The 18,235-nt window shown below is 43.0% G+C and overlaps 1 pseudogene; it reads right to left on the bottom strand.

Moving 5' to 3' along the window:
* Positions 1–11,659: 11,659 nt before the first annotated feature.
* Positions 11,660–12,047, bottom strand: LOC114709746 (annotated as a pseudogene).
* Between the last annotated feature and the right edge of the window lie 6,188 nt (positions 12,048–18,235).

Below are 18,235 nucleotides of genomic sequence, written 5' to 3'. Positions count from 1 at the left end.
AAGACAAGATAAACACCCTCCATGTCTGGCTGTTGGTCTCTGTATTGGTCCCCATCTTCTGTAGGAGGAAGCTTCTCTGAGGATGACTGAATAAAGTACTGATCTGTGAGTATAGCAGAATATCATTATGAGTCATTTTAGCACCACATTTTTTTCTTTTTTTTTTAGGCCAGTATTATTTGGTTTTTACCCTAGGTCCCTGCCTATCTAGTCTTATGTTCTTGGCCACCCAAGCAGTGTCAGGTATGGGTTCCATCTCATGGGCCTTAGATCAAATCAGTTATTGGTTGGTCACTCCCACAAGTTCTGTGCCACCATTGCCCTAGCATATCTTGCAGGCAGGACAGACTCTAAGACAAAGTGTTTGTGGCTAGGTCTGTGTTTGTGTTTCTCTTTTGGTAGCCTGCCGAGTACCTCCCTACACCAAAGACACTAGAACGTAGGAGTGAAGGTTCTGTGTAGGCACCAGCTTATTGTTTCCATGTTCAGTGAGTTGTGTGGATGTTGTCCTCAGCAATGAGGCCCCACTGTCATTTTTGGAGAGCAACCCATTGTCTTGGCAACAGCCTGAGTTGTTTGGGGATAACCATGGGACCCTCTTGGCATACAACTTAGTTTAATGCAACCCAGTCCTGATACCAGAAGCCTCCTTTGGTGAAAAGATATGGCCAGTTGGGACTCGGTCTCCTTCATTACTAGGAGACCTCATTAGGATCGCCTTCATATATTTTAGGAAGTTTCCATTGCACTAGGTTTCCATATCTTCCCTCAAATGCCCTCAATTTTAGTTGTCTCTCCCTTCATTCCATTCCTCAACCCACTCTTCCAACTTCTTCTGTTCCTCCCATTCCTATCCACTGCTCCACATCCCAGTCGACCCATAAAATATATTCTGTTCCCCTCCTGGGATACACACACACACACACACACACACACACACACACACACACACACACATCCCCTAGTCTCTTCTTCTATACCTAAGCTCTCTGGGTCTCTGGATTGTAGATTAGTTATCATTTATTTAATGGCTAATGTCTTAGTGTTTCTATTGCTGCAATTAAACACCATGACCAAAAGGCAAGTTTGGGGGGAAAGGTTTTTGTTTGGCTTACACTTCTACATCGTAGTCCATCGTTGAAGGAAGCCATCATTGAAAGAACTCAAATAGGGCAGGAACTACCTCAGGAGCTAATGCAGAGGCTATGGAGGGGTGATGCTTACTGGCTTGTCCATCATGGCTTGCTCAGCCTACTTTCTCATAGAACCCAGGACTACCACCCCAGGGATGGCATCACCCACAGTGGGATGGGCCCTCCCCCCATTAATCACTAATTAAGAAACTGCCCTACAGCTGGATCTTATAGAGGCATTTTCCCAGTTGAGGTTCCCTGCTTTCAGATGACTCTAGTTTGTGTCAAGTTGACATAAGACTAGCCAGGACACTTTATAACATTCATGCCACTATTGCACACATGGACCTATCTTGCCACCCCAATCATTAGTGCAGTTAACAGTGTTCACATTTGGGTAAAACAGTTGATGACCACAACCACCACCCCCACCACCCCCAGTGTACATAGCACCTTCCAGTACTATGAAAGCTAACTGGCAGGGAGGAAGCTTCCTGGTCAGGACCAATTTGCTTTCTACATGTCCTATGACCAATGTGTGTGGTGTCTTCAGCAATAGGGTTTTACCATCAACTTCTGATGAGCAACCAAGAATGATGGCTATTGTTTGGGGCATCCCTGCGACACCCCGACCAGACCAACAACTCAAGGAGAGGTACCCCACAACTGGCACTGGGCCTTTTATTTGACAATCTATGGCTTCTGGGATGAGACTAATCCCCTATGTAGGATAACTTTAATTAAACTCTTTGGGGGTGGAGCTGGAGAGATGGCTCAGAGGTTAAGATGACTCAGAGGTTAAGAGCATAGGCTGTTCTTCCGGAGCTCATGAGTTCAATTCCCAGCAACCACAAGGTGGCGAGCAACCATCTATAATGAGATCTGGTGCTCTCTTCTGGAGTGCAGGAATACATGCAGGCAGAATACTGTATACATAATAAATACAACTTAAAAAAAAACCCTTTGGGGGCAAATTACTCGGGAAAATAGGCAAATTACTTAAACTCTGTGTTCTCATCTGTAAAATGGGGTCTCTATTTTATGAAGATGCTAGGAGAACTGTGGAGTGTCAATCTGTGGGAGATAAGAAGGAAGTTTGGAGCCAGGCATTGGTGGCGCACGCCTTTAATCCCAGCACTCGGGAGGCAGAGCCAGGCGGATCTCTGTGAGTTCGAGGCCAGCCTGGGCTACCAAGTGAGTTCCAGGAAAGGCGCAAAGCTACACAGAGAAACCCTGTCTCGAAAAACCAAAAAAAAAAAAAAAAAAAAAAAAAAAGAAGGAAGTTTGGTTCAACACAATTCAGTAGCTGGTGTTGGTTCAGACTTCAAGAGTCTGATCTCAAAGTAGTTTATCTTAGGCATTTTTTTTTTTGAGATAGGGTTTCTGTCCTGGAACTTGCTTTATAGACAAGGCTGGCCTCGAACTCATGGAGATCTGCATGTCTCTGCCTCCCAACTGCTGATATTAAAGGTGTGCACCAGCAGTGCTTAACTATTTTAGGCATATTTAAGCACAGCACAATTTGGAAAAAAGTTTCTGGTGATAATTACCCCAAACCCATGTGCACAACAAAGCTCAAGACATGACTACTTTGAAATGCTTAGTAAAGTACAAGTGACGAAACTTCCAGAAAGGTTGCTTCTATAGATTAACTTTGGAAACAGGCTCAAGATAAACAAGCTGATGATAAGGGTCTGGGGGAGGACAGCACTATAGATTAACTGAGACAAACAATCTCAAGATAAAGGTCTGGGGGAGCCCATGTGGCCTGGCCACACAGATAGCGCAAAGGTCACCAGGCTATTACCCACATCTGTCTCCAGTCTTCTGGGTGGAAAACAGGTTATACATCTCTCTCTTTGAAGAGCCAGCCCTGCATGCTTAACATTCCTGGTTTCCCTGGTGCTTGCTTGTCTGTGAGCACAAGGACGTCTGTGTCCCTTACAGGGGACTAAAGAAGAAAATTCAAAGTGGTGTTAAATTCTTTAGGATTTTTGTTCCTCCTCTTCCTTGTTCCCTCTTCCACTTTAACCCATTTCCCTGTGCTTCTCTTCCCAGTACTTGATGTTCCATTTCTACCTTCATTTCCAGGTGCTTCTGCTAGAGTGCAAAGGTAATTCAGTGGCTAAAGCCCTGGGCGAAATGACCAGCACATTTTTTTTTCTCTCCTTCATCTCTGACTCTCAATATTCTACTTTCTGTTTGATTCATTCTTTTTTTTTATTTTATTTTACAATATAATTCAGTTCTATATATCAGCCACGGATTCCCTTGTTCTCCCCCCTCCCGCCCCCTCCCCTTCCCCCCATCTCACCACCGTGACCAGCACATTTTTTTTTAAAAAGTACAGGCCAGATACCTTCCTGTAATCCCAGCCCTTGAAAGAGCCAACAAAGACTGTCACTATTGTCCTAAGTACAAAATAGATAGATAAATATATACGTACATATCCAGAAACAACAAAATCCTAATGTGCTTTTATAACTGAAAAAAAGACACACATAAGCCTGTAATATTTTTAAGACTAGCTTAAGAAATGATGGCATTTTTATTTGCCAATCTCTTCCTTTAAATGAATTCTAAAACTTTATTACATCGTGCCCCCCCCCCAAAAAAAGCTCACTATCATTCTCAACTACACAGCAAGTTCTAGGCTGTATAGTTGAGAAACTACAAACAAAAAGTGAGCCCAGGTGCTTTTGATATGCTCCCTATGGGGACACAATTCCACCACTAGCAAACTCTTCTGCCATCCTATTTTAAAAGATTTTAGTTATTTTTATTTTATGTGGGTGTTTGCTTGCATGTGCACTAAGTGCATGTAGTGCCAGCAGAGGATGGTGTTGGATCCCCTGGAACATGAGTTATAGATGGTTGTGAGCTGCCATGTGGGTGTTGGGAATCGAACCTAGGTCCTCTACAAGAGCAGCCAGTGTTTGTAACCTCTAAGCAATCTCTCCAGCCCCATCTTCTGCTACCTTATCTCTGAATATCCACTGGTGTTCTTCATTTTTCTATGAGTTCCCTCATATCCTTTTCCATCTAACGTGATTTATAGCAACAGCACCACTGTGCTGCAATCAGGAAGTAGGGATCAGGAAGTACGGTAGGCATGTTCCTTCTCGCAGGCACACGGTGATTTCCAGACAATTCATCTCCACCCTCAGGTGAACCCTGAATCCTTCTTGCTGATTCTTCTGCTGAGTTTCATGATCTTTGGTCACACATTGATTTTACCCTCTTTGTTGTCCTACACTGATTCAGCAAAGACACTGGTGCGTGCTACCCAGCCTTCCTCTCCTTTGTAGGCTTGTGAAGCGCTGCAAGAGAAAAATGCCCAGTGAAGCTGACTGATGTGGTGAAGCTGCAGGTGTGGACCTCTCTCTGTCTTAGTTAGGGTTACTATTGCTTCGATGGAACACTACAGCCAAAAGCAAATTGGGGAGGAAAAGGTTTATTTGGCTTGTTCATGAGAGGAAGTCAGGATCGAAACGCAGAGCAGGAACTTGGAGAGATGATGCAGAGGCCATGGAGGAGTGCTGCTGGCTGGCTGGCTCCAGAATGCATGCTCAATCTGTTTTCTTATAGAACCTAGGACCAACAGCCCAGGGATGGCCCCACCCACAATGGGCAGGTCCCTTCTCCATCAATCATTAATTACGAAAATCTCCTACAGCCGGGATTTATGGAGGCATTTTCTCAATTGAGGTTCCCCCTTTTCAGCTAACTCTAACTTGTGTCAAGTTGACATAAAACTAGCCAGCACAGCCTCTAATGTGCCTGTGGATTCCTGGAAGGTGCCTGTGGCCAAGCCTGATGATCTGATTGAGTTTGATCCCAGGACCTCACATGGTAGAAGAACTGACTCCTACAAGTTGTCCCTTGCCCCACACTTATACACCATGGCGGTGTGTGCCCACATACATACACTCCCACACACCATATTCCCACAATTCTCTCGGTCCTAATGGTACTTCCCCTACACTTGTTCTTACTCCTCAAAACTTCACCTCCTCAACTGTCCCAAATAACTAATCCCCTGAAAATAAGATGGGAATTTCTAGATGGAAATTCATTCCTACTACTAAACTAGAAATATACATATACTCACAGGCACCTTTTCCTACTGTTGAAAGGATAGCTAGCCCTCTTGCAGACCCCGGTCAGGGATGGGTCCTCTCAATAGCTTTATACAACTCACTAGGACCTCTCTTTTTTCTCTTTTTTTTTCATTTTCCTTTATTAAGAAATTTTCTACTCATTCCACATACCACCCACAGATCCCATCTCCTCCCTCCTCCCTCCTCCCACCCCCCAGCCCTCTCTCCCTAGCCACCCCACATCCCCACATCCCCCAAATCAAGGTCTCTCATGGGGAGTCAGCAGAGCCCAGCACACTGAGCCTAGGCAGGTTCAAGCCCCTCCCCACTGCACCAAGGCTTCACAAGGCATCACACCACAGGCACTGTGCTCCCAAAAGCCTGCCCATGCACCAGAGACAGATCCCAATCCCCCTGCCTGGGTGCCCCCCAAACAGTTCGAGCCAAACAACCGTCTTCGGTATCCAGAGGACCTAGTCCAGTCCCATGGGGGCTCCACAGCCACTAGTCCACAGTTCATGGGCTTCCACTAGTGTGGCCGATCATCTCTGCGTGTCTTCCCATCTCTATGCCCCCCTCCTGCAGAATCCCTCCTCTCTCTCATCGATTGGATTCCCGGAGCTCAACCTGGTGTCTGGCCAGAGATCTCTGCATCTGCCTCCATCAGTAGGACCTCTCTCTTGTATTTTATTTTTCTTTCCTCTTTGAGGCAAGGCCTGATGTGTAACCCTGGCTGGCCTCAAGCTTACAGAAATCCTCCTGCCTCTACCTCCCAAGTATTGGGGTTACATGCAAGAGCCACCATACATGTGCCATCACATCCTGTCTCTCTTTTTGTAGTTTCTTAATTTTTTTTTACATTTTAAAATTATTAATTTGTGGGTGTATGAGTGTGTGAAAGTGGATGTATGTGGGCATACACTGCCGTGGTGTATGAATAGGGGCCAGAGGACAATTTGTAGGAGTCAGTTTCTCTACTATATGAGGTCCTGGGATCAAACTCTTTCAGGGCATCAGGCTAGCCACAGGCACATTTACATACTGAGTCTTCTCACTTCTGGTTGTTTTTTAAAACATCGCTACTATTTTTTCTTTTGTATTTTTCAAAGAAAATATGTGGCAATTTCCATATTATAAAATGTACAAACATGCCGGGTGGTGGGGGTGCACGCCTTTAATCCCAGCACTTGGGAGGCAGAGCCAGGCGGATCTCTGTGAGTTCGAGGCCAGCCTGGGCTACCAAGTGAGTCCCAGGAAAGACACAAAGCTACACAGAGAAAGCCTGTCTCGAAAAACCAAAAAAAAAAAAATGTACAAACATAAAGGTATAATATCAACAATAATAGCAGCATCTCAGGCTGGAGATATGGCTAAGTAATAGAGCACTTGCTTAAAATGTGCAAAGCTCTCGGTTATATGCCCACACTCAAAAAAAAAAAAAAAAAAAAAAAAGCTAGTGTTTTTGGAGTAATTGCCCTAAGCGAGGCACTGTTGCAAGTGATTTCATAGATTACCTCACTTAATCATCAGAGTAATAATTAAGTAATAATTAGCATTTTCACTTTGTAGGTAAAGAAACAGAAGGAATGGAGGTTAAGGAATGTAGCTCAGTTTCTATAGGTGGATGGATAGATAGATATTTCAATATATATACTACATATGCTTTTGTAGTTATTTGGTTTTGGCTGACCTGGGAATTGAACCCAGGACTTCATGCTTACGAGGCAAGGACTTGAACCACTGAGCTATATTCCTAGCCTGGTGTGTGTTTTTGAAAAACAAAAATGACTCTGAGCCTTGTAAAGCATGCCTATCAGTCAGAAGGCTGAACCAGGAGGATTGTAAATTTGAGGCCTGCCTAGCTTATATAATGAGACCCTGTCCCAAAAAGAAGAAACAAACAGAAAAGCACAAATGAGATCATGCCATACATTTTTTTCTTTTTTAATTTTTTTAATTTTTTGAGATTATAATATAATTACATAATTTCCCCCTTACATTTCCTCCCTCTAAACTCTCCCATGTACTCCCTTTTTTGCTTTAATTTATATAATACACAAACTGCTCAGTCTGTACAACTTCACTTGTATGCATATGTTTTCAGGACTGGCCATTTGGTATTGGATAACTAATTAGTGCACTCCTCCGTGGGAAAGACTCTCTCCTGCTCTCAGCTTTCCTTAGTTGCCTATAGATCTTTGTGCAGGGTTGAGGCCTCACATGGTTTACCCCATCCACATTGGCATGTCTATTGATAACGTCCTTCTTCCGGTCATGTTTAAGCAGCCTTTTTTGGTAAGACTTCATGGGTGTACCTTCTGATAATTCTAGTAGACACAATCTCACAGCAAATTCCCTGATCCTCTGGCTCTTACGATCTTTCCTCCCCTCTTCCTCAGTGATCCCTGAGCCTTAGGTATAGGAGTTGTGTTGTAGATATAATTAGTTGGGACTGGGTTCCACAACCCAGAAAAGAATGAAATCATGAAACTTTCAGGTAAATAAAGAAACTAGAAAAGATCATTGAGTGAGGAAATCCAGACCTAGAAAAACAAACATCAAACATCACGCATTTTCTCTTATCTTAGGTTCCTAGCTTCTAATCTTCAGATGTGAGGATACAGCCTGTACACATTAAAAAAAAAAAACCTGCAGGAAACAGGAAAGTGAAAGGGACCATGTAGGCGGGTGGTGGTAATAGAAGAGGGAATAGCAGGATACAAGCGATTTGAAGGGGAATGGAAAAATAAAAAATAGGAGGGGGGCTTTAATTAAGGAGGAGGAGGGAAATAAATACAGTAAAATAGCAGTAAGGATGTCTTCAAGCTACTTGAGCATTCTACCAACTGTGCTGCACCACCAGCCAAACCCAGTTCCCTTCTGGCAGCATATTCAAGCCCCTACAAGAAGTCTGGTAGGTGCAATGAAGTCACAAAACTCCAGTACTCCTGCTTTCCTAAACGGGCCTTTTCAAACTCTGGGATCAGAACCCCATGCTCTGACACCCATATTATTTTAGAAGTCCTCAATTTTATCAACTGGAGCATCATCAGGGTTTGGGGGAAGTTGGAGGGGAGAATGGGAGGTAAACATGATCCTAATACATCGTGTACATGTGTGAAATTCTCAAAGAATAAAAATCCCCACACTTCCCTGAGGTTCTCTCTTCTATTAAAACCAACCAAGAGGAGATCCATGCACTCCAATTATGGTCTCAGAGCAGAACAACTATCAAGCTTCACCACCCATTTTCCGCCTTAACAACGGAGGTAGGAGTGTTGTCCCAGACATTCTCTACGCCCAATAGCCTCACAGTCACTGTTTACCTTGAGTCCATCAGGGACCATTCTCGTCAGATCAGCCTTATGAAAAGAGGAAAAGGGGCTATTTGTGGAGAGAGAGCCATCGGGAGAGGGGGAGGGGAACAGGTGAGGGTAATGTGGAATGAGTATGAGTGCCATGTTATACATATACAAAATGTCATGAAGAAACCCATCATTTGGTACACTAAGTAAAAAAAAGAAAAAGAACAGCTGTCGCCATTTAAGTTAGTCACCAGAAGAAGCGCCAGACTCCATAACTACCCAACATCTAACCCACATTCATTTTCATTTGGCTCTGTACATCCTCCACTCTGGCCCCCTCTCCCATGTTTTCCTAACTACTGAAATATTTCCACTATATCCATTATGAACAAAACCTATATTCTCAGTTCCCTTTCCCCATGCTCCCTTCGTCTTATTCTTAAAGACACCTGGATCCTTCCTGAAATCAATGCTTTCTCTTCGGCTTTCAAATTATGGTTGCTTTTTCTCCCACAGGAGGTGGAGGTAGGGGAATGGATTTTTGCCATGTTCCTTACTGAAACTTAGACAACATTCCCCACTGTCACATATGTTAATGATATTTGGGAATGAGACATTTAGAAGATATTAAGGATCAGATGAGGTCTTTAGGATTGGTCCCTCATGATGTATTAGTGGTTTTCCAAAAGAAGAAAAGAAAGACCCAAGTTAGGAAGGTTGCTGTGTCTCATGGTGTAATGTTCTCTGCCACGTCATCACCATCAGGAAGTCTTTCACCAGATGTCTGAATCCTGCTCTTGGACTCTCTAAAGCATGGGCTAAATAAACCTCCTTTATTTATAAAGTACACAGTTTATGGTATTCAGTTATGGCAACAGAAAGTGGACTAAGGCACACCCAATCTATGCCACCTGCCCGTTTTGCCTAGGTCTAGGTAGCTGAAAGTGACTAGAGAAAAACAGAACTATGCTGACTGGCTTCATTTTAAATTCATGAATGTGAATCTTAAGTGGTCTCTTAATGCTTCCTGGCAATCATATTATATATCACAAGACTGGTGCTATCCAATATAAATTTTTGGAGTGATGGAAATGTTCTATACTTTGTGCCACCCCAAACAGTAGCCATGAGTACATACAGCTACTTATATTTACTTTCAAATAATTAAGTGGCTCTTTTAAATTCATTCCTTAGTTATATTACCCACATTTCAAGCTTAATAGTCACATGTGGCTAGTGGCTATGTGATAGACACTGTAGTCTAGACAATTGACTTTCCTGCTTGTCTAGCTATTTCCATTTTCCACCATTGTCCACAAATTCCTATCATTCCACCTACCCACTTAAACCAGCATCTATACCCATATACTCTGTCTTTTCTCTTGTTGATATATATACACATACATATATATGATATATGTGTGTGTGTGTATGGCATATGTGTATGTATGTAGACACATACACACACATCAGTGGCTCTCAAGGTGTGATCTAAGGACCACAAAATGTCCATGAGTTTAATATTGTCAATTTGTGCTATTATAACCAAATATCTGAGGCATGGTAGTTTATACATACAAGGAGTCTATTTCTCATTTATTTATCATTACTGGTTTGTTACTGTTGGTAAGTGGAAATCCATTTGTTTGTAGCTAAAATAATGCCAAAAAATGATGAGTTTTAAAGAAAAGAGGCTTATTTTAGCCCACAGTCCTGGAAGTCCAAGGACAATAGGATGCATCTGGTGAAGGCCAAGGTACTGCAAGTTATCACAAGAAAAGAGACAGAGTCTCCCTATGTAGCCCAGGCTGGCTTTAAAGTCACTGTCCTCCTTTCACACCCTGCCAAGTGCTGAGTTTTATAGGAATGAACCATCTTGGAGGAGACACAGAGGTTCTTGTGCTCACAGATAATCACTAGGGAAACCAGGAATGTTAAACACACAGGGCTGGCTCTTCAAAGAGAGAGGTGTATAACCTGTTTTCTGCCCAGAAGGCTGGGGACAGAGGTGGTTAATAGCCTGGTGACCTCTGTGCTATCTGTATGGCCAGGATACATGGGTCCCCCAGACTCTTATATTTATCTCACTCACTCTATAATACTACCCTCCCCCAGACCCTTATGAACGTTGTTTACCTTGAGCCTTCTTCCCTCTTTAATTTATAGAACCTACCTTTATAGAAGATGTCACTTGTATTTTCAAGAGTTTTGATGTAATCATTTCTTAAGCTTTGTTGTACACATGGGACTAAGTTAATTATCACCAGGAAACTTTTTTTCCAAATTGTGCTGTGCTTAAATTTGTGTGAAATAAACTACTCAGTATCAGACTCTCAAAGTTGTTTGTTTGTTTGTTTGTTTGTTTGTTTGTTTGTTTGTTTTGAGACAGGGTTTCATGTAGCCCAGGCTGGCTTCAAACTTACTATATAGTGGAGACTGGGTTTAGACTCCTGATCCTCGGGCCTCCACCTTTCAAGTGCTAGGATTACAGGAACACATCACCTCCCTCCCCGCCATTTGTTCATGTTTCTAGTTGATCTTTGGGGAGTTTTAATTTTCACCTGCACTGTGAGCATATGAGTACCCTGCTGGACTCTCAAAGTTTGAACCAACACGGGCCGCTGAGTTGTGTTGAACTGGACTTCCTTCTTGCCTTACACGGATGGAACACTCTGCTGGATACTCTGATGGCTGTGGTGTTTGCAGAGACCCCTCACTGGAACCATAACCCTGTCTCTTTATGAAAACACATTGGACAAAAGCAAGTTCTACCCAATATCTCAGCAGACTCAGTAAAACTGTCAAATCCATCAAAATTTAACCTATACTACTCTAGTCAACTCATTTACTGACCTGTTAGGCTTCACTTTAAACTGAGTGAGTGGAGAAGAGAGAAAGCTTGGGTGGGCTTTTCCTTCATATCTTTTATATAAGCAGTAGAGGACTTTGATGTGTTTCTCTTCTGATCAAAATTGCATTGTTTTTTCCTACACTTTCTGTAGGTCCAGATTATATTGATAACTCTTTTGTTTTGTCCCCCCCACTTTTGTTCACATTTTATTGGCTACTATAGTATAGACCCTGAAACTGCATCATTCCCTCTCCTTCCCCTATCATGGGGTCAGACCTTCCCAGGAGCTGCCTGGACCCGTGTAAACTCCTGCTGCAGCTGTGCAAGGCATTCCCTTTGTTGCTCGGACTGTTGCTCAGTGTCACAAGGCCGGAATTCATAGTGCTCGATTTCTGCTGTGATATACCCTAGCCTTTCCCCACAATGGCTAGAGTCTCCCCTTGGCTCCTCTTTGGCAAACACAGGATCCAGAAGTTTAAAGACCACGTTGGATCCATCTCGCAAGGCCAGTTCCTCCCTCATCCTCCCTCACAATATTCTTTTCTGATAGCTTTGGCTCAAGCTTTGTCCTCTCGGACAAGGGTTTACTCAAATCTTCTGGCAGCTGTTGGTGTTTCTCCACTTCTTCCTGTAGCTTCTTTTAGATCATCTCAGGCATGGTCAAAGTGAAGGCCCCTGGGATAGAGATCACTGGGTCTCAAGCTCCCAAAGATATCTGAGCTTACATTTCTGGCCCTCTTCACGGTCTTCCTTGTATATTAACAAATCCCTTGTTGTTTGTTTGTTTGTCTTTTTGTTGTTGTTGTTTTGGTTTTTTGAGACAGAGTTTCTCTGTGTAGCCTTGACTGTCCTAGAACTCACTCTGTAGAACAGGCTGGCCTCAAACTCACAGAGATCCACCTGCCTCTGCCTCCCGAGTGCTGGCCCTGCTGCTGCTGTTGTTTGTAAAGGGGGGGATTGTTTTATTCTGACTCACAGTTGCAGAAGCTTTCATCACATTATAGACAAGGAATGGGGAAGCAGCTCTGTTAGTTCACGGTGACAGTAGCAGATAGTGGGGGTTGTTCATGTCACAAGAACCATCCGGAAACAGAGATAACATGACAGGAAAGGAGCCAGGAACAAAATTGCTACAAATAACATTCCTAGTGGCCTACTTACTCCAGCTAGGCCCCTCATCCTACAGGTTCTATTTTTTTTTAGCTTTTTTTTTTTTTTTCAAAAAATGTCTCACTATGCAGCCCTGGCCAGCCTGAAACTCCCAATCTGAACTCACAGAGGTCAGTCTGCCTCTGACTGTGGAGCTCTAGAATCAAAGGCAGGTACTACCATTCCTGGCCATGGTTCTGTTTTGTTTTGTTTTTTAATGCATGCACTCACATGTTTGTATGGGGAGGGCATGTACATATGTATGCATGTGTGTGGAGAGCAGAGGACAACCTCAGATGTCAACCTCAAAAATGTTGTCCACGTTTTTTAAGACAGGTTCTTTCCTTGGACTGAAGTTCAGCAATTTGGCTGGACTGGCTGGCCAGAGAGCCTCGGGATCCTCGTGTCTCCTCTTCCCGCACTGGGATCATCGGCCCATGCATCACCACACTAGGCATTTTTATGTCAGTTTTGAGGATCACACTCAAGACGTTATGCTTGTGAGGGCAACCACATTACCAATTGAGTTGTCTACTCAGCCCTTGTTTTTGTCACATTCATACAAGCAACATTGGGTAGCAAGCACTTCCCGTTCTTTAACTTTAGAATAACTTGAGGGGAGGAAGGACAGGTGCTTACAGTCACCAACTGGCCTTTCCTTTCTGAATGCAATTCTGTTTTTAATGTTTGGCTTGCATGATAAATTATGCATAATAATAGATCTCATCATGATATTTTCATTTGGGTACATAATGTATTTTGAGCATATTCATCCTCCACTACCCTTTCTTGTCCTCCTTCCACTCCTGCCAAACCCCTGAACCCCTTCCTGTTCTCAGCTAGTCCCTCTACTTCCAAGTTTGGTTTTTGTTTTGTTTGGTGACTCAAGGAACTTAATGAAGGTTCCTTACGAGACCAAGAGCATGGTTAAGGAGTTCTGTACAGGAATATGATCCACTCTCCAGTGGTTATACCACTGAAGAAAACGTCTCCCCATTCTCCAGCAACCTTTAATTGCCTATAGAGCGGCAGGGAGAGCTGGGCCTAGTGAGTTTCTCCCCCAGGCAACTGTTAACTGTCTATAAATCCTTAGAAAGGGATGGGGCTCTGTGAGCTCCCCACCCCTAGGAAGGAACGTTGACAGGCCCAATCGTAGGCAGGTCTTTTTTTTTTTCCCCTCAATTTATTATTATTTTTTTTTAAAGAAATTAGGCAGGTCTCCTGCCTAGGCTCAGTGTGCCTGGCTCTGCTGACTCCCCATGGGAGACCTTGATTTGGGAGATGTGGGGATGCGAGGTGGCTTGGGAGAGAGGAGTGGGGGGTGTGATGAGGTAGGAGGGGGGGATCTGTGGGGTGGTATGTGGAGTGAGTAGAAAATTTCTTAATAAAGAAAAATAGAAAAAAATAAATTAGGCAGGTCTTAACCAGATAATCACATTTGCTGGGAGTTTGAGTGTGGTGGCCATGTCCTGGGCAGAAGATAGAGCCACAGTTTCCTAGCCTTTCCTTTCTGGTTCTTTAGTTGTTTTTCCTTCCTGAGACATTCCCTGAGCCATGGAGGACAGTATAGATGTCCCATTATGGGCTGAGTGAACAACATTATTTCATTATCTGTGGACATCCATTGCTCTTTGTGCTTATTCATTCGCAGATTTTATTTTCTCTGGATTGGCTCAAGCAATTTCCTCTTGCAGGTTTTTTTTCAATTAATTAATTAATTAAAAAAGGATTTCACTATCCAACTCTGGCTGTCCTAGAACTGTATACATAGAGCAGGCTGGCCTTGAACTCACACAGAACCACCTGCCTCTACCTCCCGAGTGCTAAGATTGAAGGCATGTACCAGCATACCTGGCTCTTGTAGGTTTCCTCCTTCTCTTTTTACCAATGTTATTGATATTTCTGGACTGCTAACACCCCCCTTCTTCTATCACTGAAACAAAGTCTCATCCTGTACTCCAGGCTGGCCTGGAACTTACTATGTCCTCTGGAGTGCTGGAACTAAAAGTGTGCACCACCATGCCCAGCTCACTATCACTTTTTGCACAGTTAAACAAATAATCTGTTACTGTCCTTTTCCCCTAGAGCACTGTCCTTCTGTTTGAATATACTGAGTCAGATTTTCTGCTTCCTGGGTATCATATGTCTTCCTCTTTCTTGCTTTAGTCTCTAAGTTTAGTGGAGTATGTCCTCTGGTTGCTTCCTGAGAGTGTTAGAGACAATGTATTTATTCTGCTTCCTGAGAAGGAGTGTTAGAGAAAATGTATTTATTCTACCCTAACAATTGATAAATTGGCTGAATGCAGAATTCTGTGTTGGAAATTATAGCCACTATGAATTTTAAGGCATGTATCCATTGTCTTTCATCTTTACTGATTTTTTTGGCGGAGGGGGGGCATTGAGACAGAGTTTCTCTGTGTAACTGTCTTGGCTGTCCTGGAACTCAGTTTGTAGACCAGGCTGGCCTTGAACTCACAGAGATCCACCTGCCTCTGCCTCCCGAGTGCTGGGATTAAAGATATTCACCACCAAAGCCCAGCCTGATATATTTTTAAAAGTTCAATGTCGATCTTATTCTTGATCTTTTATGTGAAAGCTTTTACTCCTTTCCCCCTTTAGAATTGTGTTAAGGTTTGTTACTTAGTTCTATTATTCTGAAATTTCACAGTGTTGTGTCTTTATGAAAGTGCCTCACACTTTATGAATACAGTGTTTTCTCTTACTTCTCTGAGTATGCTAATTGGATTAGAAGGATAGTGACGGTGTTTACAGGTTTTGCTGCTGCATTCTATCTTTCTCCACACCCTCCTTTTCTGTTTAGCTGTTTTAGCCTCTAGCTTCACATTGGAACTGTCCTTGAACTGTTTCAAATCCTTGGTGATTCATTTATATTTAGCATAAGGCCCTAAAAAGTTGACTGGATGTCCGGCCTGCTAGGAAGAGAGATTGGTCTTTGTTGTACAGAGAAATTTCTTTACTGAAGTCTGGGAGGATTAATCTATGGGTACAGAAATGAATTTAGAGAAAGTTTGGAACTATGTCCATTTTTCAGACTAATAATAGGTTCTCCTCTGGAGCCTGTGATTTTCCTAACCATGGGTTCTTGACTAGATTTACAGTACCATGAATATGTTTCCTTACACAGTGGTCCTAGATCCAATCAGAAAGGACTTGGTTGTTCCCATAACAACTGTGCTACTATTGCAACCATGAGAATGGGCAATATGCCTTTATAGTTAGTTATCAGTAGTTATTTTTCTAAAATAGTCCAGTAATCCAGAGAAGGATATTTATTTGTTGTGTTTATATGTGTGTACATGTTCATGTGTGTGTATGTGGGTATACATGTGTGTGTATATGTAAGCCAGGAGTCTCTGTGCTGTCTAGATTTCTGTCAACATGGCACAAGCTAGAGTTATCTGGAAAGAGGAACCTCAAATGCCTGTAGGAAAGTATATGGAGCATTTTCTTGATTAGTGATTGGTGTTGGTTGGCCCAGCCCATGGGGGGTTGGGTGGGGGAATGAGAAGCAGTGCCATCCTTGGTCAGGTGGTTCTGGTTGTATTTAAAAAGAAGCCAAGCAAGCCATAGGGGAGCAAGCCAGTAAGTAGCACTCCTCCCTGGCTTCTGCTTCAGTTCCTACTTCCAGGTTTCTGCCTTGAGTTCCTTCTCTGACATCCCTCAGGTGTAGTTAGTTCCTCAGTCATGGGCTACCTTGTTTTTGAAACAGGGTCTCTCTGACCCAGAACTCACCAATTAGATTGGGTCTCATTGTGTAGCCCAGGTTGACCTCAAACTCACAGAGATCTGTTTGCCTTCTGAGTTCTGTAGTTAGAGGCATGGAGCATCATGTCTAGCTTTTTATATTTGTGTGTGTGTGTATGTATGTATGTATGTATGTATGTATGTAGTATGTATGTATGTATTTGTATAAATGCATATGCACATGTAGGGTGCACTGTCTCCTCCTCTTGGAGTTGGAGTTACAGGTATGCATGGGATGTCTGAGCTGTTATGTGAGTGCTCAGATTTGAACTCTAGTCTTCATGGTTGTGTAGCAAGTGCTTTTAATCTCTGAGCTACCTCTCTAACCCCATACTTATTTATTGAGACAAGGTCTTGTGTAGCCCAGATAAGCCTTAAACACACTGTATAAACAATGATGGCCTTGAACTTCTGGTTCTCCTCTCTATCTCCCAAGTGTTGGGATTGCAGGCATATGCCACATGGGCAAGTTTATGTTGTATTGGGATCAAACCCAGGACATTGTGCCTGCTAGGCAATTGAGTCATATCCTCAGCCCAAAGAAGGATAGTTTCATTTTTATACCTGGGACATCATAAGCCTGGGTGTTTATATTCTGGAAACTCCAGACAGTCATCTTTTCCCTCTTTTTCCTTCCTTCCTTCCTTCCTTCCTTCCTCCCTTCCTTCCTTCCTTCTTTTCTGACAGCATCTCACTATGTGTTCCTCCTACCTCAGTCTCCTACATTGCTGGGGTTAGAGGAATGTGATGCCAGGGCAGGTTTGGGCCTCTTTTCAGTGCAGCATTCTCTATTACCCCTATTGGTCTCCACTTCTGTCCTCACCATATTTAGTTTTCTCTGATTTGAATCAGCATGAATCAATTGTATCTCTGGTGGTTTGAATGAGAAATGTCCCGCACAGGCTCAAGTTTTTATTTGAGCACTTGGTTCCCTGTTGAGGGTGCTGTTTGGGGGAGTTGTGAAGCCTTCATGAGATACAGCCTTCCTGGAGGAAATATGTCACTGGGGATGGACTTTGAGAGTTTATAGTCTCACCCCACTTCCAGTTCCTTTTCTCTGCTTTGTGTTTGCACTTGAAAGTATGACCATCCTTGAGCTTCTCACTCAAGCCATCTGCTGCCCTGCTTTCATAGTCATGATGGACTCTCCTTCTGCAACCATAAGCCAAAAGCAAAATCTTTTTTCATAAGGCACTTTGATTCCTGGTGTTTTAGCACAAGAATGAAAAGTAACTGATGAAAAATATTAATAGATTCCACTATGGTATTTTCATACATGAATATATAATGTGCTCTCTTCTCTTCTCTTCTTTCCCAATTCCGACTGATCCCCTTCCTCTTTCCAACCAGCCATTCTCTCTTCAACCTTCATGTCTTTTTTGCTTGTTTGTTTGGTTTGGTTTTGGGTTTCTCTGTGTAGCCCTGGCTGTCCTGGAACTCACAATGTAGACCAGGCAGGCCTCAAATTCAGAGACATCTGCCTGCCTCTGCCTCCCAAATGGTGGGATTAAAGGTGCATGCCACAGCTGGATGTTGATGGTACATGCTTTTAATCCCAGCATTGTGGGAGATAAAGCAAGACAGAGAAACCCTGTCTTGAAAAACCAGGAAAAAAAAAAAAAGGCGTGTGCCACTATGCCCGGCCTCATACCTTTTTCTATGATCCAGACCTAATGAGTTTAATTAAGCTTGTTTACAAGGGCATGGGTGATGGATTATTCATAGGAGCGTGAGCAGCTTACAAATGGCTACACCACTGAAAAATCTCTCTTCCAGCAACTATTAACTGCCAGTGGCTACTCAGAGAAAGATGGAACCTTATGAGCTCTTCTTCAATTTTCACTTACCTGTTTTTCAATCTATTTAAAAAACTTTTGATAAATAACATGTAGAAATGAACAAATTATAAGTGTACTGTTCAATTAATTGTTT

This window comes from Peromyscus leucopus, chromosome X (genome assembly GCF_004664715.2).
Source record: "Peromyscus leucopus breed LL Stock chromosome X, UCI_PerLeu_2.1, whole genome shotgun sequence".
NCBI lineage: Eukaryota > Metazoa > Chordata > Mammalia > Rodentia > Cricetidae > Peromyscus > Peromyscus leucopus.
Note: the sequence above shows the minus strand (reverse complement) of the source record. Positions and strands in the feature narration are given on the sequence as shown.